The following is a 23,245-nucleotide window of genomic DNA, read 5'->3' as shown; positions in this document are numbered from 1 at the left end:
TGATGGCAGCTAGCATTCATTGAGTGCTTACTATTTGCCTGGCACAAACAACACCCTGTGAGAAGTCGAGTAACTTGTATTCAAGTCACACAGGTAGTGGTGGACAAGGCAGGATGTGTGCCCAGACAGCCCGGCTCTGGCATCTACTGTCTCTCTCATTCTGCTCTCTCAATCAGTTCTGACTGTAGGCAGATGAATCTTGCCAGAAATTGCCAACTGAGCCCCCTTTTGGGGTATGGAACAGGCAAGATCAAGTTCAAATGGACTCAGTATTAGAGGCGGAGCTTAGAATTTTAGAACCAGAATTATAAACAACTAACTGACCAACAACCACAAAAGCCAGAAACATCAGAAAAGGTCCTACCCTGGTCAGCCTTAGAGGAGAGGACACTGTGGAAAGCCGAAGTTGCCACCAGCTCTTCCTGAGTTAGGCAAGTTGCGCCCTTCCTCATCTCAGGTAACGTGGGATGGTTCACTCCTTCTGTCTGGGGATAGGGCCGAGTCAGTTAGGAGCTAATTATTAACCAGCAAGATTTCTGCCCCTCCTGGGCCTCAGCTCTCACCCCAGCTCAGACACAGGACAGTCTGGGACACCACCAACCTTGGAGATGGAGAGGCTGTACGTTTTTAATTAGAGGGAGATACCCTTATCTCTGGCCGGCCCTTTTCTCCATTAATTTACACCTTCTCTTATCTTTGCCATCTATTGTCTCTGCAATGACGGTCTTTCCCTAAGCGCTTCTGCGCTGTCACTGTGCGTTTGAGCCGAGGCACGCCTGTCCCTGGGCTGACCCCTCGGGGAGCCTCATTTGTCTCCCTGCCAGCACTCCCTCCTCCTGACCCTGTCCAGGCTCTCTTTGATCTGCCCCTTGCTTCCCTCTGCCTTTACCTATAGTTGTCCTTTCTCTTTTTCAGGCAAGGTCCCTGCCCATTCCAGGAATTCTCCTGACTCCAGGAGACAGTGTTTCTGGGAGCAGGGCCCTTTTGTCAGTCCAGAAGGACGGGAAAGCAGAAGGGGAAGTAGCCGTTTGTATAGGCTGAAGAATGGGTTTTAAGAACACCTGGTGGCGGGGCCTCTGGGTTCCTGATCAAAGGAAAAGGGGGTTGGTGGGAGCAGGGGGGCAGGAAGAGGGCCAGCTTGGACACACTCCTTTCCCAGGCAGGCAGGCTTGGGCATCTAGTGTGCGCAGGTGCGGCCTGATGTGGCTGAGAACAGAGATGGTCTGCCAGTGGGCCGACCCCTCCCTGACCCTGCACACTGAGAAGTGCTGAGGCAGAAGAAAGAACTTGGCCTTGGCTGCCTGGGCACCCAGATGTTGACCCCTAGTTGGGGGGGAGGTGCTGGCCTATGAAGGGCTCCTCCCTCCAGATGCCCAGCTCTCTGATTTGGCTTTGCTTGGGCCTGAGCTAGCCCCCAAGCCTTCCTGCTAACCTGCCCCATTTCCGACCTGCTTTGAAGGCTAACTGTTGAGACCTGTAGGGATTTCCATGCCTCCCTTTTTCTCTAGGTGTCTCTTTAGCCAGGAATTTCTCCCTGAAATGCCAGTGCTGGGCCGGCCCTGGGCATTCTGCCACATACAGCAAACAGAAAAAGAAAATGTGTCCTGACTGTCGCCACCAGTGTTTGCTGTGGCCTGCGGGGGAGGGGCCGGTGGTGGGTGGAGCACACCTGCTCGAAGGAGGGAACCGTCCACTGCCCTGGGTGGGGATGGTTAGGGCCCTTTGAAGAAAGTCAAGCACCACCAAGTCCCCTGAGGACCCCTGGGCAGCTCTCTAGACAGCATTACAGTGTTCGTTTTCAGGTCAAAAGCTTGAAAGTCAAAAGCCAAAAACCAAACTCTGAACTCTAAAAGGACACACACAACTATTACCTAGAGGAGGCCACTGTGATGAGAGGGGAGGGGGACAGAGTGGGTGGGGGAGACCAGGGTGAGGGAGGTGCAGGCCTTCCAAAGGTCTTTGGTGGTTGTTTGGCCTTAGCTGGGGCCACGGGAAGGTTTTGAGCAGAGGGGTGACACGGTCTGTCTTAACTTGTGGCGGAAGTGCTCTGGCTACCATCTGGAGACTAAAATGAGGGAGGGGTCATGGCTGGGAGCAGAGAGCCCCCAGGGAGGAAGTTGCCATAACCTGGAGGGTGAGGAAGGCTGGGATCAGATGGTGAGCAGGGGCATGGTGAGAAGGGATCAGATTCTGGATATGTTTTGAGGGGTAGGGTTGACAGGATTTTCTAACAGGTTGGCCGTGAAAGAGAAAAGTCAGGAATGACTTTAAGGGCTTGACCTGAGAAACTGGAAGAATGGAATGGCCATCTGCTGAATAGGTGAAGAGATACGGTCATCAAGTCTGCAAACCCTTCTGAGTCTATAGTAGCTATTTGCGTGAAGGAATGGGAGGGAAGAAAGCTGCCTTTGGCACCTGGCATGGGGCCTCCCACGTCAGCAAGCAGTGTGGGAGCAATGGAAAAACGTGGAAAAGAACAGAAAAGGAGAACAAATATTTGCCTAATGGTATCTGAGTAGATCTTGGGCTTCTGAGAGCCAAGTGGTCCTACAGCTTGGGACAATGGGTCAAGGAAATGTTGGGGTCAGCTTGCACATCCATGATTCCTACAGATTCTCCCTTTTGTGCTTGGTGTTCCTAACTTCATTTTAAAAGTTGTAAAGCTGCCATCATAATGCCTCCTAATGAAAGTACATGTCAGAGATGTTATAAAGATAAACAAGGTGCTCAATATGAATGTCTCTGGACAAATTCTAGGATTAGTGGTGTATAAAAGCAAGGTGTTGTTCCCGAAAAACAAAACAAAACACCATAGTTAGCCAGCTTCACTTTGCCAGCAATCTTAGGTATTTCAACTATGCCACGGACAAAAATGACAGAAAGGAAAGGACTTCTGTGAAGGCTCAGGGACTTTACAAATTAGAGAGCATCACAGATCCTCCCTCGGAGCCTAAGAACTCTTAGTTTAGAAATATTTATAACTGGTTTTTAATTGGCTCGTAGACCAGGCCACAGCAGGAGGCAGGACAGCAGAGGGGTAGACAGCATGAGCTCTGAATTTGGTCAGTGTAACTTCCCCTCTTGCCTCCAGCTGTGTGAAGAAGGGCACGTTCATTTATCTCTCGAACCCTGGGTCCTCATCTGTTAAAGCAGGATAAAAATAGTATCTGCTTCATAGGGGTCTTACAAGGATTAAATGGAGACATATTCCTGAAGGGCTTAGCACAGTGCCAGGTAACATGGTCGCTGCCTAATAAATAGTTATTCATGTTAGCATGCTTGTCATCATTATCAGTATCAGCCACAAAGTGGGTGTGAGAAATTTGGAAAGCCAAAAGCAATTTTTTAAAAATTCACAGCTTCACATTGGGGGAAAGAGGAAAACAATTATAAAAAACACAAGCTTAAATTTAAAAAATAATGAATTCTCTGTCAGTGTAAAGGAAAACAGCTCAGAGCACTTCAACAACACTTGGAAGACTTGTATTGTACGATGTGGGAGTGCTCTCATTATATAATTAATGAGACCCTGAGTCATGGAGAGAATGTTCAGCACGCTCTATTCTCGAAGGCAGAGAAGAGACAGCACACTCTAGTTTAGAAGGCACATTTCAGCTAAAACAAAGGTTTTGTGCAGGCACTTGTGTGGAACAGATTGTAAACTAATAAAGCCAAATCACTGAAACGCCCCTGTTTGAAAAGCGCCAGGGATTTACCCCAACATCGACTTGGAAAGTCATCTACATATGGGATGGATTGTTTTTAGAGAAATACAACTAGAGCACATCATACGATCTCCTTACCTACAAGCCGATGAAGTTGTCTCATGTTTTAAATATGTCAGCGGGTTTCCAGTGAGATGCATAGAATGAACAGAAGTATGTGGTGAATAAACTTCCCAGGGTGTAAGTCAGAGACGGAACTGGTTAGAGGCCATGGCTGTTCAAGCATATTAACAACACACACACACAGTCACAGTCACAGTGACACTCACTCCCTATCACATGACATTTATCTCAGGAAAACATATTTTCAATCCACAAATCAGTACCTATAAGATGAGAAAGGTGGACGTCCTTCAGGGCGTGATCGATGGAATATTTACAATATAGAACCCCCTGGGACCCCCAGGCTTCTCCATGTCCTCGCCTGGTGTGGGTCCTTCTCATCTTCTGAGCAGGCTTCCCAGGGCTGAGTGGTCCATCCAGTTTCAGTTCTTGGGCTCATTTCTCGCTTTAGTCTATTCCAGTAATTTCCTTTCGATCCCTAGGCAGGTCTCCCCTTGGGGCTCTGTCAACCCAAACAATCACAGGTGGATTCTTTGGTGGGTGCTGGGGACAAATAGCATCACTTCTCTTAGAAACCCCAGCTTCTACCTTTGAATCCTAGCATTAATAGGCGCTCAATAAATGTTTGTCGAATGGGATTGAATTAGCACAGCTGAGAATTAGCAGCTCCCTCATTTCCTCAGCCCACTGGGTTAACACTTTCTGGAGTGTCTGTACCCAGACAGCTGGCCTGGGCCAGCCGAGGGCCTTATCCCCTGGCCCTTGGGGGAGCCAGGCTGGCTGCCTCGACCCTCCAGTGGGTGCCCCCCACCCCAACTTGAAGGCTGCAGGTCTGGCCATGCACATGTGGATTGCCCTGAAGCAGCACTTTCCCAAGGCTTGGCTGTGCTAATTATTCCTTCCCCTCCTGGTGTGAAAACCTTGGACTAGAAAATGAAATCAAGGGAGGGGGTGTGGAAAAGCAGAGGGGAAGGAAAGCAGTTAATAAGCAGAACAAGGTCACCCATCTGCTGCGGCTGTCCGTACTCCTTATCTGTGACGCCACCAGCCCCAAGGTCTCCTCTTTTCATTAAAACAGTTGAATTCCCTAAAATGATAAAATTAACTAAATTCCAGCCTTCTGTCTTAGACACAACAGAGCCCGTCTTGATATGGAGGCTGCCCTGATGGGTTGAGGCTTCCCTCCCCCTCTGTAGCCCTCAGGTAGGAGAGGGAACCCCAGTGCTGGCAGGGAGGCTAGTGGGACAGGCGGGCACTGGGTCTCCATGTCAGAGCAGGACTGGTGGCTGTTCTCCAGTCTGGGGCCTGTCTGTGAGGTTCCGTTTGCTGGGCAGGTGAGAGACGAGCCTACCGCCTCCTGCTCTCTGACAGGGCTGTGACAATACGGCCTCATTCCACATCTCTGCAGGGGGGAGGTTCCTCCAAGACAGGAAGACAGAGTGCCTTGAAGGCCTAGACGATGCTCAGGTACAGTGGCGCACGGCATAGTCTGTGTGTCCAGAGGAGACACAGAGAAATGCCTGGGCAGACTCCACCGTGACAGAGTGTGGGGATGGAAGGGTAAGGTCCGGTAGTATCCAGGAGTTGTCTGATCCTGGGCAAATCGGGGAGTCTCAATTTCTTCAACCACAGCATAGGAATAGTGACCCCTATGTCCTAGGATGAAAGGAAATAACATATTTAAAGGTTCTAGTGCCTGCGTGACACATGGTGGGGCTTGATTAATGTTTGGTCATTCAATTATTCCTAAATAAACTCGTTAAATAAATACTAATGCGACCACCAAAATCCAAGCAAAGAAACCAAAGCAAAAGCAGGGACAAGGGGGCGCCTGGGTGGCTCAGTGGGTTAAGCCGCTGCCTTCGGCTCGGGTCATGATCTCGGGGTCCTGGGATCGAGTCCCGCATCGGGTTCTCTGCTCGGCGGAGATCCTGCTTCCCTCTCTCTCTCTCTCTGCCTGCCTCTCCATCTACTTGTGATCTCTCTCTGTCAAATAAATAAATAAATAATCTTTAAAAAAAAAAAAAAGCAGGGGCAAGGCTGATACAGTAATTTTTTAAAAAGATTTTATGTATTTGACAGAGAGAGAGTGAGTGAGTGAGCAAGAGAGCCAGAGAGCCCTCAAAAGACCGTCCTTTTGAAGAGCATGAATGCTGCTGAACAGGGAGCCTGACAAGGGGCTTGATCCCAGGACCCCTGAGATCATGACCTGAGCTGAAGGCAGAGGCTTGACCTACTGAGCCAACCACATGTCCCTGATACTATGATTTCTTAGGACTAAAAAATATATATAGGAAGCACCTGGGGGGCCCAGTCAGTTAAGCATCTATCTGGCTCTTGATCTCTGCTCAGGTCTTGATCTCAGGGTGGTGAGTTCAAGCCCCCAGTTGTAAACACAAACATGGAAGGATAATAAGTGATATTATGCACTCTCCACCCCTACCCCAAGACTTCTTGAGATATAATTGACATATAACATCGTGTAGGTTTATGGGATACCATGTGATGGTTTATACACATATATATTGTGAAATGATTATCTCGGTAAGAATAGTTAACATCTCTGTCGCGTCACATAATTACCTTCAAGTGCGTGTGTGGTGAGGGTATTACTCTCTTAGCAACTTCAAAGTATGAATCGAGTATTAAAGTAAAGTATTGCTTTAATAATATATGATATATAATATTATATAATATAATAATATAATAATAAAGTATGTGAACCATAGTTGCCATGCTGTGCATTAGATCTCCAGAACATGTTCACCTCATAACTGGAAGCTTATACCCTTTTTTTTTTTTTAAGATTTTATTTATTTGTCAGAGAGAGAGAGAGCACAAGCAGGGGGAGTAGCAGGCAGCAGGAGAAGCAGGCTCTCCCCACTGAGCAAGGAGCAAGATGCCAAGATCCATCCCAGGACCCTGGGATCATGACCGGAGCCAAAGGCAGATGCTTAACCGACTGAGCCACCCAGGCATCCCAGGAAGTTTGTACCGTTTGACCACCATCTTCCAGTTTCTTCCATCCTCCAACCCCTGGTAACTATCATTCTATTTTCGGTTTCTAAGTCTGACTTTTTTGGATTCCACAAATAAGTGATATCATACAGTATTTATCTTTCTCTGTCTGACTTTTTTCACTTAGCATAATGTCCTCAAGGACCAGCTGTATTGTCTCATAAAGCAGGATTTAATCAGCCCTAAAAAAGAAGGAAATTAAAAAAAAAAGAAGGAAATCCCTTTTTTAACGTAATAGTATGTCTTGGAAATCAGGTTAAATCAGTACCTATAGATCTGATAAAGCAGTACCTGCAGATCATTTAAAAAAAGACTGTATGAGAGAAAGTGTATTACATGAGCATACCAGACCTCTGTTGATTGACAGGTGCACATAATCTTTTGCAATGTTTGACCCTGTGATCCTGTGAATATTCTTCTACATACTCTTGGGGCACATACATCAGCATACCTATAGCCCCACACTTTCCAACAACTTGGATGAAAATACAGAAGACACATTAAATTAGCAATTTGGCTGAAACCATAGAAGGCACATTTTCCAGTTGGGCTGAAAGGGAGAGATAGTAAAATTGATGGGCAGAATTCCATGTCAGCCTCCGCTAGACTATCATTTATACAGTGTACATATATGTGTATGTATATATATGCACATATATACATACATATATATACTCAATATATAAAGAGCAGAGATATAGAGATAGTATATTAGTGTATGCACACACACACACACACACACACTATATTGGGGTCCATCCCTGTAAAGGCAACAAAGATCCCCGCCTTCTTGAAGGTCATAAGCTAGCAGAAGACAGACAATAATATACATAATAAATAAAGAAATTACATAGTATGTCAGAGGGAGATAAGTGCTGAGGAAAATGGGGGAAAGGTGGAGCAGGGTGAGGGGGATCTAGAGTCCTCAGGCAGGGGGTGATCTGGAAGCTATCTTAAGTTTCAAACATACTTTTGTGATTTCAAGCATGGCACATAATGGTCAAGGACACATTTCAATGGGACCGAATGAAAGGCAAACAAATCAGAACTTTTCTACCTGGCTAGGTCTGCAGAATCTCACTAGCTTAGCCATCTTCCTCCAGGGACACTCCAGGATGCCAACATTCTGCTGAAAATGTGTGACCCCCAGAGCAGGACCTGGGAGTGGCATTTCTGTAGATGGTGACAGCATGCTGTTGTCACATATTGAATTTACAGTTGTCAGAAACCCTAGGGTGCTTGTTTTTCAGGAATGGCGATTAAACCAAGTTATCCTTTCCTTATTCTGTTCCACTTAAGCTTATTTTTTTTTCAACCTTAACATAACACCCTTGTGAGTCTTTTTCCCTGATAATTTCCTTTTTTAGTTTAATTCTGTGGTTCTACTCTGTTGAAATGCTGAATCTCAATTCTGAATAAGCAGAGTTGTTGGGTCCTGGAGACTTTATTTTATTTTTTAAAGTTTGCCAAACAGGGTGGCTCAGTGGGTTAAGCCGCTGCCTTCGGCTCAGGTCATGATCTCAGGGTCTTGGGATCGAGTCCTGCTTCGGGCTCTCTGCTCAGCAGGGAGCCTGCTTCCCCTCTCTCTCTCTCATTGCCTGCCTCTCTGCCTGCTTGTGATCTCTGTCTGTCAGATAAATAAATAAAATCTTTAAAAAAAATAAAGTTTGCCAAACAAAGGAATCTAAACTTTATTCTGAGAGCCATTGAAGGGGTTTGAGCAGGAGAATAATAAAGGCAGATTTGCCTTCTAGAAACATCACCTGAGGAGCAAGGGGGAAGATTGGTTAGAGAGAAGCACAATACCGAGGAGGGAGGCCAGGTTCACCGTCAAGAGGAGAAGGGGTGAGCGCCTCAGCCAATGTGGCAGAGGTAAGAGTGGAGGGAAGGGTTGGGCAGAGGCTGTATGGGGACTGGAATGGAGTGGGTGTGGAGCTACAGAGGCTGCCTTCCCACCCAGAGGGTGACAGCTGGGTGAAGCCTCTTACCAAAATAAAGATCATGGGCAGTAGGGAAGCACATTTCAGGAAGAGGTTGATAAGCCTGACTTTGGGTGTGATGGTGGTGAGGAGTCTGGACCAAACCCTGATAAGGCTGTTCGTTTGAAGAGCACGAGCGCTGAAGTTGGACAGCCTGGGTTGAAATCACAGCTCTACTGGATATGGGTTTAGCCTGGGCATGTGGATATGGATATTATCAGGCTACCAAGGGAAGGAAGAAAGTTACATGCACATAAGAGGGAAACCACCTGAAATTAGTGTTAATACTATGTGTCAATAATACTAAAAAAAAAAAAAAGAAGAAGAAGAAGAAGAAAAGGAAGGGTATGATAGCACTTTCAAAGACTGCCATGTGGTATGTCCACTAGGAATTAAGGAAAGGCAAAAATTAACATGAACTAGGAAGACAACAATGATGGCTCTTGTCTGGATGGGTAATAAACAGCTGATCCCCTAGCTTGGTGGACTGGGGGTGGGTGGGGGAATGGGCCAGGAGAGCACAAGCTCTAAGAAACCCCAGAAGGTGAGATGAGGGGACCAGCAGGAGGTTGGGGTAAGTCCAGCTAGGGCAGTCCACACCTCTGCTTGGGCTCTTCTAAAGTCTTTTCATCTCAGTGAAAGTAAGAGCCTAGGGAAAGTGCCCTGCAGACTCCAGGGGGTCTATTTCCGTTGGCCTCTTCTGTGCAAGCCACACATTCTTCCTAGATATTCCCAAGCCAGCCAAACACTTCCCTCCTGCCTCAGGGCCTTTGAAACTGCTACCTGTGGTACCTGAATGACCTTCTTGCAGATCTGCATATGTCTTACTCCCTCATCCTTTTTGGATCTCTGCTTAAATACCACCTTCTCAGACAGGGAGCCCTGATGACACTATGCAAAACAGCCACTTCCTCCCTGACACCTATCCCCACCCCCCACTGTCTCTTGGTATCATTTACTTTCATACCACTTGCCACCACCTTGTATATAGTATTTATGTGATTATCATCTGTCTCCTTCAACCACAATATAAATTCCATGAAGATAAAAGAACTTTATCTGTTTTGTTCACTGCTATATCCCTAGTACCTAGAAATGTGCCTGGCACAAAGTAAGCCCCCTGTAAATATTTGTTGAATGAATGAATGAACAAACTCATGGTCCACATGGAGGGGTCATGGAAGATGAAGCTGCCTAAGAGCAGTGTCCAAGTCTGGTAGCTCCTGGTCTGGCATGAAAGTTTGCCCACACATAGCTCAAGACATGCAGCCTGTTTGTTTTTTTCCCTAGACAGACATAATGAAAATTGTATTTCAGGAGAAGTAATCCATCAAGAAAAAGAAAGCGATTCTCCAAAGGGAACTGATTATACTTCCCTCCATTTTGGAATAGCCAGTAGTTTGGCCAGTTCTATTGAGCCAGTAAATTGTCCTATAATCATCAGCCTAGATCCAGTTACAACTTAGTTTCTCAGGCTAATCAAACTCCACTTCTTACTGTTTTTCATGGGAGGTCCCCAGTGTAGAGGAGCATTGTAAAGCTTCAGCACACAGCAGGCACAGTTGGGGCTCCTGGGTGGCTCAGTCAGTTAAGTGTCTGCCTTTGGTTCAAGTCATGATCCCAGGGTCTAGGGATTGAGCCCCGCATCAGACTCCCCACTCAATGGGGAGTGTGCTTCTCCCTCTCCCTCTGTGTTCTCTCTCCCTCTCTCACACCCTCTCTCAAATAAATAAAATCTTAAGTAAAACAAAACAACAACAACACAAAACAAAAAAACCCTGCGGGCACAGTACGTGTATCTACTGTGGCCTGGACAGCTGTGGACCTTCAACTGTGCCTGTTCAAGGCATGAAGGACTGGATGAGTTTGTGATTCTGTCCTTGAATCAAAGCAAACGTGTATTGAAAGGACTTGATCGCCTCACGAAACAACAAACGGAGTATAAATTAATCTTGTGGTTTAGAGACATAAGGGTAAGTGGTACCTTCAAAGTCTCCAGTGGTGGCGAGTACGAATGCTAAACTTGGACAGCCTGGTTTTAAAATCACAGCTCCACTGGTATTAGCTGTGTGGCTTTGGGTATTTAACCTCTCTGCCTCAGTTTATGTGTCTGTAAAGTGGGGATAATAATAGTACATCTCTCGTGGAGTTCTAACTGCAAAGATGCGCAGGTGAAACACTTGAGCCGTGCCTGGCACCTACTGAGTGCTCTACAAGGTTGACTACTTTCACAGCTAGATGTGCATGGGTTTGAATCCTGGCTTCAGCGTCTGGACTTGGTTTTTCTACACTGCGTGCATCACGTTGATGGCATGCTGAATCACTCCCTACACTGAATTTGGAGCTAGTGAGCTTTCAAAGAATGGAAGTAATGGAGTGACCGGAGATGGATGGGTTTGACTGGAGTGTTTGCGAAGAGTGACCATCCCAAGTCAGATTTTGAAGGAAACGTGGCTGATAGGTCATCAGGAAGAGGAGAATATTCATTAGAATATGAAGTACATGAAATAGCATATGGAAAATCTCTAAGAAAAACGTGTTTGGTTGCTGGAAGGAGAATGAAGAACAGTTGATGAGATGTGAAGACCAGTTTTCCCAATACCTTGAAGGTCAAGAATTCTTCTTTGTATGGAACCCCCAAATGAGCATTCCTGTGATTTGTGATTTGTTTCTTCTTCTAGCCAATTAGATTGCGAAAGGAACCTGTCACCAACACTGTAATTCTCTGTTTGTTTGTTTTTTAAAAGTATTTATTTGAGGGGGGAAGGGGCAGAGGGAGAGAAGCAGACTCCCCACTGAGCATGGAGCCCAACATGGAGCTCCATCCCATGACCCTGAGATCCTGACCTGAGCCTAAACCCAGAGTCAGATACTTAACCCTCTGAGCCACCCAGGCACCCCTAGGATAATTCTGGTATCACTTTCCAGAGTTTACTTAGACTCTTTGGGGTAAGGAAAATGACCTTAAAATTATGCACAGACTTTCTGCGATTCTGGGAATCTGTTTTTCATGTGGGTCAAGCAGAACTCCATGAGAAATACCAAACACAAGGTAGGCAAAGGGGCCTTTCCCAGTGGCAGCAGTAACGTCGTCAGCAAAGTCTGGAACACTGAAAGAGTCCCCCAGAGTCTTCCAACATGAATATGGGAATTCTTCCGGGAGGGCAAGACCTAACGTTAGCTCCAAGACTGCCCACGGAGAGGTGATCATGTGAGGGACTGAATCAGAACATGAAAGAACTCTTCCTGAAACGGAATTGAATGGCCACGCTCTTGTCTCAGGAGTCACCACTTCACCCCAAGCTGCTGCAGGGTGCCAAGCAAAGGTGTCAGAATGCACTCCACCCCTTTATCCCCCCCCCCCCCCCCTCACCTCCCAGTCTTCTGCCCTGGGGACACTCTGGTGCTCTCCCTCGGGCAGGTCTCTAAGCACACACCTGCATATGTGTCGGCCTTGGTTAAAAACACATGCTGTTGTAATAACTATCTCCGAAGCCTTGTGTCTGCCCAATGTATTACATATTTTCCGACAATGGACACCAGGTCTTTTTATTTTATTTTATTTTATTTTATTTTATTTTATTTATTTGAGAGAGAGAGTGAAAGATAGCATGAGAGTGGGGGAGGTCAGAGGGAGAAGCAGACTCCCCGCGGAGCCAGGAGCCAGATACGGGACTCGATCATGGGGTTCTGGGATCATGACCCGAGCTGAAAGCAGCCGCCCAACCAACTGGGCCACCCAGGTGCCCTGGGCACCAGGTCTTAAATTGTCACGTTCTCTCTGGCCTCAACATGGTTTCTGGCACATTCTAGAAGCTCATTAAATGTTGAATTGAATCTCTATCTGAGCTACAGAGACAGACACCTGCTTTCTTGTTAACATAGAGAAACTGGGCTTCCCGCTACCTAACGCCCCCAAAAGAATTAATACACCTCGAAGGGAGAAAAATACAGGTCTGCTGTCAGAAACAACAAATGCCTTAGGTGGGGCACACCCATAATAACGCTTTTGCTTCTGCCTTACCAGATGCAGGCTAACTTCAAGGAAACAGCTCACAGCAGATCTATAACAAGGTGATCTTTAGATTTTTTTTTTCTTTTGCCCCAACCCTGAGCTGTGGCCCTTGAATAATCTTGGTTTCCGGAGAGCAGACTACTGTAATGGTAATCCAGGAAGTAAATTGCCCTTTGAAAAGCAAGGAAGAAACCAATCGACTAAGTATTTATTTATATTTAATGCTCCAGGGCTTCTGTTTTCGGCTTTGAAGAGTTCCTGGCAAACGCTTCTTAAAGTCATTAATCCTAGGGGCAAATCTAAATGTCCTGTAGGCTGCTCCTGGCCCCTGGAGCCTGGCACACTGTGTTTATAACCTGGGGGCTTTCCAGAAAGACAGGCATGGGGGAAGGAGGAGCTGGTGGCAGTGAAAGAGAGAATGGGGGGGCTCTATTTGGAATCTGTGCTGGAAACTTTGGCCAGAAATGAATTCTCCAGAATTGATTGATTTGGGCTTTTCAAAGAGGGGATGGCCCACCCACACTCTTCTACCCTGAAGTCAGACAGGGACCCATGGACTCCTGTTTTCCTTCAGCTCCTGTCTGGGGACCCCTGTTGAGTGATGTCAGCTGTAGCCAACCTCAGAGTGATAGGCTCCAAAATATTTTATTTATTTACTTCTTTATTAGAGAGTGAGAGAGAGAGCACAAGCAAGGTGAGGGGCAGAGGGAGAAGCAGACTTCCCCGCTGAGCAGGGAGCCTGACGCGGGGCTTGATTCTAGGAGCATGACTCGGGGCTCAATCTTAGGACCCTGGGATCATGACCTGAGCCAAAAGCTAATGCATAACCGACTGAGCCACCCAGATGCCCCAGCACCTACATTTTTTCTTGTAATGCATGATAGAAAAATTAGAAATGTCAAATAAGCAAAAAGAAAAGAAATCCCATAAGATTTTCTCTAAGATAGTCATGCTTCCCATATCTTTTTTATTTATACACACACACACACACGCACACACAAATAAGAGCTTTATTCTATACATACTCTTATGTAGCCAGTGTCCCCTCGCATTAATAATATTTTATTATAGATCAGTAATTGCATGAGCATCGTTTTCAGTGGCTGCTCGGCATATCATTGTATGACATCATAAATGCACTTAAACCAGTCTCCCTACGTGGTGATTTAACAGCTTCATTTATTTGCTAGGGTTGCTGTAACAAATTGCCACAGACTGGGTAGCTTAAACAACAGGTATTTATTTCTTCATAATTCTGGAGGCTAGAAATCCGGAGATGAAGGTATCCGCAGGACTGGTTCTTCTGAGACCTCTCTCCTTGGCTTGCAAATGGCCGCTTTCTCCCCGTGTCTTCACATGGTCTTCCCTCTGGATCTGTGTGTGTCCAGATGTCCTCCTCTTGTACGGACTCCGGCCATACTGGATTAGGGCCCTCCCTAATGACCTCATTTTAACTTCTTTAAAGACCCTGTCTCCAAATACAGTCACATTCTGAGGTTCTGGGAGTTCAGACTTCAATAATGAATTTTGAGGGACACGATTCAGCTCATAACAGCAGCTAATAATTTTAGAAAGTTTACTATGAGCCTCTACATACGTCATCTCATTTCATCCCTCAACAACCCTAACATATAGACACTATTATTACCCCCATTTCATGTATATATTCCTGCACATATTTTTTTGTGAACACCTTTTCATTAATCTTGGGTATACACCTAGAAGTGTCTATGCCCTTGTTCCCTCCCTTTTTCCTTCTTCCCTCCTTTTTTTTTTCTTTCTTTCTCTTTCTCCTTTTTTTTTTTTTTTTTTCTCTTTCTCCCTTTTTGGTATAGCCATTTGAATAGACATGCCATGGTATCTCATCTTGGTTAACTTGGTTTAACTTGCCATCTCCCTAGTGACTACTGATGTTGAACATACTTTAATATGTTTAATATTTAATGTATTTAATGTATTTATTTACCATATGTTTTCTTTGGTGAAGTGTAGCTTCCCATATTTTGCCCATTTTTAAATCAGGTTGTTTTCTTTCTTTCTTTCTTTTTTTTTTTTTTAGATTTTTATTTATTTATTTGACAGACAGGGATTACAAGCAGGCAGAGAGGCAGGCAGAGAGAGAGGAGAGAGGAGGAAGCAGGCTCCCCGCTGAGCAGAGAGCCTGATGCCGGGGCTCAATCCCAGGACCCTGGGATCATGACCTGAGCCAAAGGCAGAGGCTTTAACCCACTGAGCCACCCAGGTGCCCCTGGGTTATTTGTTTTCTTATTATTGAGTTGTGAGATTCCTTTATCAGCTATGTCTTTTGCAAATATTTTCTCCCAGTCTGTGACTTATCTTTTAATTTTCTTAATCACATCTTTGGAAGAAAACTCCTTTTAAATTTTGGCAAGGTTCAGCTGCTGAACTTAAAAAAGAAAAATGGCGACGGTTTTTGCTGTATCCTACCTAAGAAATTTTTACCTAACCCAAAGTCACAAAGATTTTCTTCTGTGTTTTCTTTTAGAAATTTTATAGTTTGAGGTTTATGATTCTTTTCAAGTTAATTTTTGTATATGATGCAAGAGTGTGTTGATAGGAGTGGAGGTGGATTTTTTGGTTATGGATATTCAATTGTGTCAGCCTGTTTGTTGAAACATGAAGGTGTCTTATGATGCCTGATACTTAATAATTCAGTAAAGAATGTGAATTATTTCTACTGGAGTCCAGAGAGGACGGGGTCTGGAGGTGGCTGGTGAATGGCTGTTGTTCCATAGAAGTCAGCCTGAGGCACAACACCCCCCCTACCCACCCCTCCTCCCCGCCATTCCTCTTGCTAGAGGATGTTACCTGGAGGATGCGGAGAGGGAGGACTCCCACACGGAGCACCTTTCAGGGGCTCATTAAAAAATGGCACCTGAGAGCAACTGTGTTTGGGGTTCGGGGGAGGCCAGTATGAAATCCAGTGCCGGCATCAGGGAGGAGGATTTCTTGGGTATCCTGAGTAATGTGTTATCTTCAGGGCTGTTTCGGGGGCCTGGGAACAGACATTGGAGGCTCTTTTTCATGAAAAATATGGTTGTAAACACTCCTCTGTGGCACAGCGCGAGAAAGGTTTAGTGGGTCTAAGAGCCTCCCTCTGATATGAAGGAACACTCATCTGCGGGCATCCACTCATACCCCAAGGATGCACTTTCTGACTCGCTGGGGTCACATACGAGTATGCTCCTTCATCATTCCGTTGAAGACTCTGAGGCTCAAGGTCAGGCAGAGTGGGTCCGGCTGACCCCTTTTTTACCCCTGATGTCTTCAATACCCGGCTGCTTTCTTGACCCCCCATTCACATGGCTCTCAGCTCCTCAAATGTGTCATGTCCAATTTGGAATCCATTCTTCTTCCTCCTGCCCTTCACCATCCCACTTCAAATTGCTTTTTGTCTTGGCTCTCCTCTCTTGTTAGTGGTTTTCCAACCACCTGATCACCCAAACAGGACACCAGGGGAGCCCCTCGACGTGCGCTCCCCTTTACCTCCTGTACCAGAATCTATCACGAAACTCCATCGCACCTACCTTCTGAACACCCTCTAAAGGTGTGCCTCCCCTTTTGTCCCCTCCTGCTGCTCCCTTGGTTGGGAAAGTCAACATCTACCATCTGCACCTTGAAATGTCCTCCCTGCTGGCCCATCCTCCACTCAGTCTTCTTTAGCTAAACTATTGCCTACACAGCTGTAAAGTGATCGTTCCAGAATGCAGTCTTGCTAATGTCACTCGTCAGCTTAAAGCTCTTTTGTGGCTCCATGTTGCCTCCCCAATAAAGATCAGACTCTTCAGTTTGGCACCCTGGTCGCTGCTGTAGGCTTGAGCCACACGTCCCCTTGCCCCTTGTACCTTAGCCATAAAGAACTCTTATTATGTGCCTGCTTCTTCTCCTAGATGACCGCAATCCTACTCTAACAGTTTGTTTACACACCTGTCCTCCTCACTCGACTGCGAAGTGCTTGAGGGCAGGGACTCTACTTCACTTACAGCATATTGCACAGGGCCTGGCACAGAGTCATTACAGTCATTCATTTGATAAACATTTGTTTAAGGTCCACCATTACATGTCGAATTTATAGCATGTATTAGAATGTCATCTTGTCCCTTTGCCAAAGTGTCTTAATAATTTTAAATGAAAGACTTAGAGTGCCCCATACTGAATACTGACCAGTTTGGAGTGAGTCCTTTTCCAGAATGAAGGATGGTTGTAAATTCAAATGCTGTCATCTGAAACTCTCTGGTGAGCATAAGCCTGTTTCATGCTCAGTTGTCCGTTTTGTGTTCTGGAAAACGTGGTAGATCAAACGATAAGGCTTTGTGGGGGGGGGGGCGCTCTTCCAGGCTACTTTGGGAGGAAGATGAAGAGATAGATGGTGAGAGAAAAGCCTGTCCCCAACAAGATTCATTATTTTGTCACCGCCTCCCCACCCTATCCAGGTGGCTTCTCTGTGTATCCCATGTCAGTTAATGACATCATAGGACCGCCAGTCTCCTCTCTGGCTTTCCCCTCATAGACCCGCATTCCAGCCTCTCGGACTTTGCTGACTTCTCTGAACGCACCTCGGACCCTATCATACTCTCCCGCTTTTGTGCATACCAAGCCTACGGTCCACAATGTACTTCTTTGTACCCTTGACTTGGTGAGTTCTGCATGCACCTTTGCTGCATGTATACATGTGTTTCTGCATGTGTGGGTTTATGTGCATAGGTGTGCATTTACATTTGTGTATCTCCGTGGTGTGTTTATGTATATATATGTGTCTGCATGTTTTGCCGGTGCATATATATATATATATATATATATGTTTATGTGTGCGTATGCTACTATCTTCCCAACGTTCAAATGTCTCCTCATTCATGGTGCTTCCCCACCTCCTCCAGGGAGAATAGGTCCCTTATTATTGGACCTTTTTTTTTTTTTTTTTTTTACTGGACCTTTTTAATAGGACAGTTAACATTGTTGGGATTATCTGTCCTCGTCTTCCTTCACATAAACTGTGGGTCCCCAAAGTGCAGCGACTGTATTTTCTTTTTCTTGAGGGGCGCTCCAACCCCAGCACAGTGCTTGGCACAAATATCCCTGAATCAATATGTGAATGTTAAGGCCACTCCATCCATCCATCCATCCATCCGTTCATCCATCCAATCAGCCATAGAGGCCTGGTATCTCTTTTTTCCCTAATCCACTTTCTGCCCAGTACAAGGACTTCACAGACAAAAATCATTCCTGGGGGTTGTGCCAAACAGAAAGTTGAAGCCCGTCCCTTACTTGTCCTGGGGGCCCACATTCCTTCCTAACATCTCCTCAGGTGGCTTCTTTCCCCCTTCTTTCTGTGTTTAGAATACCCCTCGCTTTTTATTCAAATTTCACCTGTATAAGAATCTGGTGTGCTTTGAGGAGTGGTCTTTTGGACGCGGATCCTTAAAACCTTCAGAGATGAGCTTCCCCATGGTGTCCAAGACTGTGGATTCCATGTTGAGAACAAATCTCATTAGTGCATCTTTTTTCCAGCAACATCATCTCTTTCTCGAAAATGAATAGCCAGTCATTAAAAGAGGAGGAAAGCCTGAATAGGAAAGAAATCTGGGGGTAAAATGAGGCTAATTTGAGAACCAGGAGAAAAGGAGATCTTGAGACCAAAAGTAGTGGGGAGCGAGCGCGGCAGCCCTTCTGCCACTCAGAGGACACCAGGGGCCCAGGTTTCAGGAGCTCTCCAGTGCTGGCCCCACTCCTGCTTGTTGTCACCCGTTCCCATCTCTCCCGACTGTGTGTTCACCCCCCACCCCATCTCTCCAGACAGAGTCAGTGTGCCAGCCTCCTCCCCCTGCTGCTGTCTTGTAAGTCCTGCTCGTCACCATTCCATCGCCATTCTGGATTTACTGCTTTAAAATATCTCTAAGATTGGCCCTTTCTCTTCCCCCCGTCCCCTCACTGCACATCCCCTGCAAGCGGATCTGCCTGTGGCCAGCTCCTGTCCTCCAAATACACTTCTACGATGGCATCCTTCCGCGCTTCAGGAACCCTTAGCGGGAAGCCATGCTGCTTCCTCTCCCTGAGAGAAACACGCTCGCGGTGTGGAAGGTTGTCTGCTGTCTCTCGCAGCCTCCCCATCGCTGCTCCCAGCACTGCCCGAGACCCCGTTCTCCTCTCTGCACATGCGCGACCAGCGGTCAACGCCGGCACCTCCAGCCTGCTCGTCTTGCACCTTGGACGTGCTTGTCACTGCTGCAGCATGTCACCATCCAGTTGCTGGTGACCAGGTTATGCTTTTCAACCAAAAGCCTTGGCAAAATTTGTGGAGCTGCGTGACCTGGAACATAAATTGCAAAGACCGAACTGGAACAAAGTTGAAGCAAATTTCTAAGTGTAGGGAGAGCCCTGGAGCATAGGGTGATGTGGGCTGATCTCATGGGTATTAGTTTTGTCCGGCAACCTGTCTCTGCGGCTGCTGGAGTGGAGGCGAGTCTTCTACATTGGCTTCCTTAAGGCCAGGCTCAGGGTGACGCTCACTAAACACACGTTAATTGATTTATTGACTTATTCATTCCCTCTTGGACAAACATTTATTTACTGCCCACAGAGAACTCCCAAGTCGAATTTTACTTCTCTGCCCAAAGGACACTGAAATTCATTGACAGGCACTGGGCGCCTTGAAGAGGCCTCTGACACAGAAGAGCAGCCTGGGAACAGGTTTCACTGCCTTCCCCTCACCTTGAGGAGTAGCCAAGCTCAGCACGTTGGGAACGTGCACGGAAAGCACACTTGCTGCATGCTATTTGTTCAGTGGTAACCTTCCCAAAGCACGTGTCTGTTGGTGAGAACTCGACCCAAAAGAGTCAACACCAGGCTTCTGGCTGATTCTGCAAGAGCACTGGGGCTGTGGAGGCCCTTAATGCAGATCCAGAACTTCCTGTCCTCAGTTTAGCAATAGCACAGCACACCACGGAATCCTGGCTGGGACTGTCCCTCTCACGAGCCACAGCCAGGGCCTGGAGCTGACTGGAGGGGCCTCCTTGAGCAGGGAAGCTCATCAGCCCATTTCTAGAAGTGGCTTCCTCCAGCTGCTGCATTGGGTCTGGTTCTGGCCTCCCTATCTGGTGGTAGCTCCCTAGGACTCAAGCCAGAAGCCACATCTGAGTGGACAAATGGACAAGGGGATTCTGAGGGCTACAGGGTGGCTACCCATACTAAGGGACCGGTAGGAATCTTTATTGGCAACAGAAATGCAAATGTATCTTCGGTCAGGTTTAAAAGCCTAGTCAATGATTGCATATTTTTATTATTTACCTGGTAAAAAGTCCCTAAAAAGAGAGAGAGAGAGAGAGGCTTTCCCCTGAACTTTAGGCTCTGTTCAGTGTTTTTGTGGCCGTGTGGTACCTCTGAAATGCCTAGCTTCTGGGCTGGGCTCAGAGCAGGGAAATCAGTTGAGAGACTTAAGCCACATAGACCTTGGCCCTTTGAGGGTCTGCTAGAACAGAAAGTTTGGAGCCAGAGGGAGGTAGCAGCCCAACAAGGTAATTCTCCCAGCCTCCAGATGACAAAGGTTGCATTTACACCTGCCTGGGAGGTTTAATCATCTACCATTTCCAAACACAGCAGGCTAACAACCGGCTGGGCTGAAAATCATAAATTAAAAAAAAAAAAAATTACCAAGAAGAGACAGTACAAGGAGGAAGGAAGGAAGTCGGGGGTTAGTGTTTCTGTTCCAGAGGACCCTGGGTGGGGGGTTCTGGGTGAGGGATTATTGGTGGGGACCCTGGGTTGGGGGCTGTGGGTGGGAAGCCTTGGAAGGGAGTCCTAGGTATCTGGGTAGGGCCTTTGGTGAGGGGGCCCTAGGTGGGGAGCCATGGGTGAGGGGCTGTGAGTAGGAGGCCTTGATGGGGATCCTGGCTGAGGGCTTTGTGTGGGGGTCCAGGGCAAGAAGCTCAGTCAGGGTTCCCAGACAAGCAGGAGCAGTCTAGTTGCTATGAGCCCCATGAGAAAATGGCCACCTGTGACATGGTCACCTGTTACCATGGCTGTGAGGAAAGAAGTCTAAGAATCTTCCCTCGGGGGTTGCCATTGGTGCTTGTATGTCTCTGCCTTCTTGTTAGGGGAGACCAGGCTGTCTCTTTGTCACCAGCCCAGACAGCCTGGCATAGGGTTGTACGCACTCCCCCTAAACTCCCACTTTCCGGTGCCAGCCTGCCTGGCTTCAGATCTCATGTGTGGCTTTGGGCAAGTAACCTTGCCTCCTGTAAGCCTCCATTGCCCCACCTATAAAATGTGGATGGTAACAGTCCCTGCCTCATAGGATATTGTCGGGGTTAAATGGGACAATGTGTTGTTGTTGTTACTTCATGGAAAAATGCCACTTGGGGGACCAGCGGCCAGCTTTGGCCGTAGGTTGATGGTGTCTGAGCTCAATGACGATGAATTTATAGGTGGGAGAGACTTGGAGGTCCCGTGGTCCACAGGTTATGCGTTATATGTTAATCTTTCACACATTGCTTTGAACACACCAAGACAGAAAGCCATAGAGCCTCATTGATGAATAGGATCTTCATCATAAAGTTTTTACTGCAGAAGAAAAATCAATCTTTTAGGTAATTAGCAATAAGGATTATTGAATGCCTGCCATATACACGACACTCTGGACAGAGTGGGGGACGTGGCGGAGTTGGATCCAGGCCCTCCTCCCTCAATAAATTTACCATCTTGATAGGGGACAAGACATACATGTAAATAGATAACTAACAACTCAGATAACATATGTCAAATACCAAATGAGTTGCATTGTAGCGCAAATGTATTTGTGTCTTATCTTCTACTCTCTCTATGAAGAGGAATGCGTATCTGTCTCACTCACCATGATATCCCTTCTGCCCTCATGTGCATCACAGCTCAGCCTTCCTGAACATTTACTGTGTCCCAGGCAACTTTCTGAACCTCTTTTGATGTTAACTCCCTTAAGCTTATAATATAGGCTAAAATGGGAATACTACCAACAACCCCATTTTCAAGATGAGGAAAGTGAGGCACAGAGAAATTTTAAAACTTGCTCAAATTTACCCAAGTCCGCTCATCGCCTATACACAATGTCAGGCATACACCGTGCCTAGTGCTGTGCCTGGCACAGGTGGTGGGACAATGCGTTCACGGGACCCCACCAGTGTTCCAGAGACGGTGCTGGGCAACTTCATGGACCGCCTTGCCTGCCTCACTTCATCTTCACAAAACTCCATTGAGGAGAGTATTGTGACTTCATTTTTTTTTAAAGATTTTATTTATTTATTGCGAAAGCATGAGCAGGGTGAGAGACAGAGGGAGAAGCAGATTCCCCACTGAGCAGGGAGCCGGATGCGGGGTTCGATCTCAGGACTCCAGGATCATGACCTGACCTGAAGGTAGACGCTTAACTGACAGAGCCACCCAGGCACACCTTGCGAATTCATGTTAAAGAAGAAGGAGCTCAGACAGGGCAGGGACACATGCAAGTTACTGGCTGACAAAGAGTGCTGGCCAAATGTATTCCTATACCAAGAGACTGACCTGGACTTGAACAAATGTTTGGAGTTTAGAGGACTGGAGTGGTGAAGGACATTTTCTCCAAGATGGAGTGTGTCTCTTGGATTCTGAAGACGGAATCAGATTCAGATAAGCAGAGAATGTGAGAGAGAGCTGGAAGTGGGGCAGGAAAGGCTACACAAAAATCCTGTGGGCTTATACCAGCATGCTGGCTGGAGTGACTAACATGTGCAAGCCGGAAGTGGCAGGGGCAGTGAGAAAGTAGATCAGGGGCAGATCAAAAAAAGGCCTTGAGTACTAAGCAAAGGAGGGGAGAATCCGAAGGAACAAACTTCACAGAAATGAGCTGGGCATGTCTTAATGTTTCTGGATCTCTAGCTGGGGCCAAACATTTGATAAGACTGGCTTGGCCTTTAATTTCTTCAAGCTATAGTTATACTGAATTACATAACATGTTTAATCAAGGCCACTGGAAAATTACACAAAGCGTTTGCTTCATATGGCATGGGAAAATTTAAAAGCCTTGCAGAAAAATGCCAGTGTCCCTGCCTCCCTCCCTCTCTTCTCTCTGCACTTTTGAGTTAGTGGACACTATGAAGTTGTACTGCCTTATCACTGAGGAAATGGAGCCGACAATGAGTCCAAGGTGTGGACTTGCAAGGTAACAATCGAGCTTCATGCTGCTAGAAACTGTTCATTTCAGTTCCAGGGGCCCTAGGGTTCCAGATCTGGTTCTAGGGAGTTTCACCATAAGTGTCTTTGCTGCAGCATTTTTGTCGTAAACACTTTTTGTCAAATAACTAATTGGCCATAACGCATTTTTGCCATAAAAGAAGAAAAAATAACTGGTTAATGGCTTGGTTTGACCCCTTGTTGGTTTCATCAGCCAGTTGACAATTTAGCTTCATTTCTCTGTTGAC

The 23,245-nt window shown here is 46.5% G+C and overlaps 1 long non-coding RNA gene across 2 annotated transcripts in view; it reads left to right on the top strand.

Annotated features, from left to right (window-relative positions):
* Nucleotides 1-348: 348 nt before the first annotated feature.
* LOC125082215 (uncharacterized) overlaps nucleotides 349-23,245 on the top strand; it is a 34,761-nt gene continuing 11,864 nt past the window's right edge. For both annotated transcript variants that reach the window (XR_007121914.1, XR_007121913.1), the window contains exons 1-2: nucleotides 349-457; nucleotides 12,813-12,859. This is a non-coding gene — a long non-coding RNA (uncharacterized LOC125082215). The remainder of the gene's footprint in view (nucleotides 458-12,812; nucleotides 12,860-23,245) is intronic.

Source organism: Lutra lutra, chromosome 12, assembly GCF_902655055.1.
Source record: "Lutra lutra chromosome 12, mLutLut1.2, whole genome shotgun sequence".
Lineage (NCBI taxonomy): Eukaryota > Metazoa > Chordata > Mammalia > Carnivora > Mustelidae > Lutra > Lutra lutra.
The sequence above is the reverse complement of the archived record's forward strand: the minus strand, read 5'-3'. Positions and strand labels throughout refer to the sequence as shown.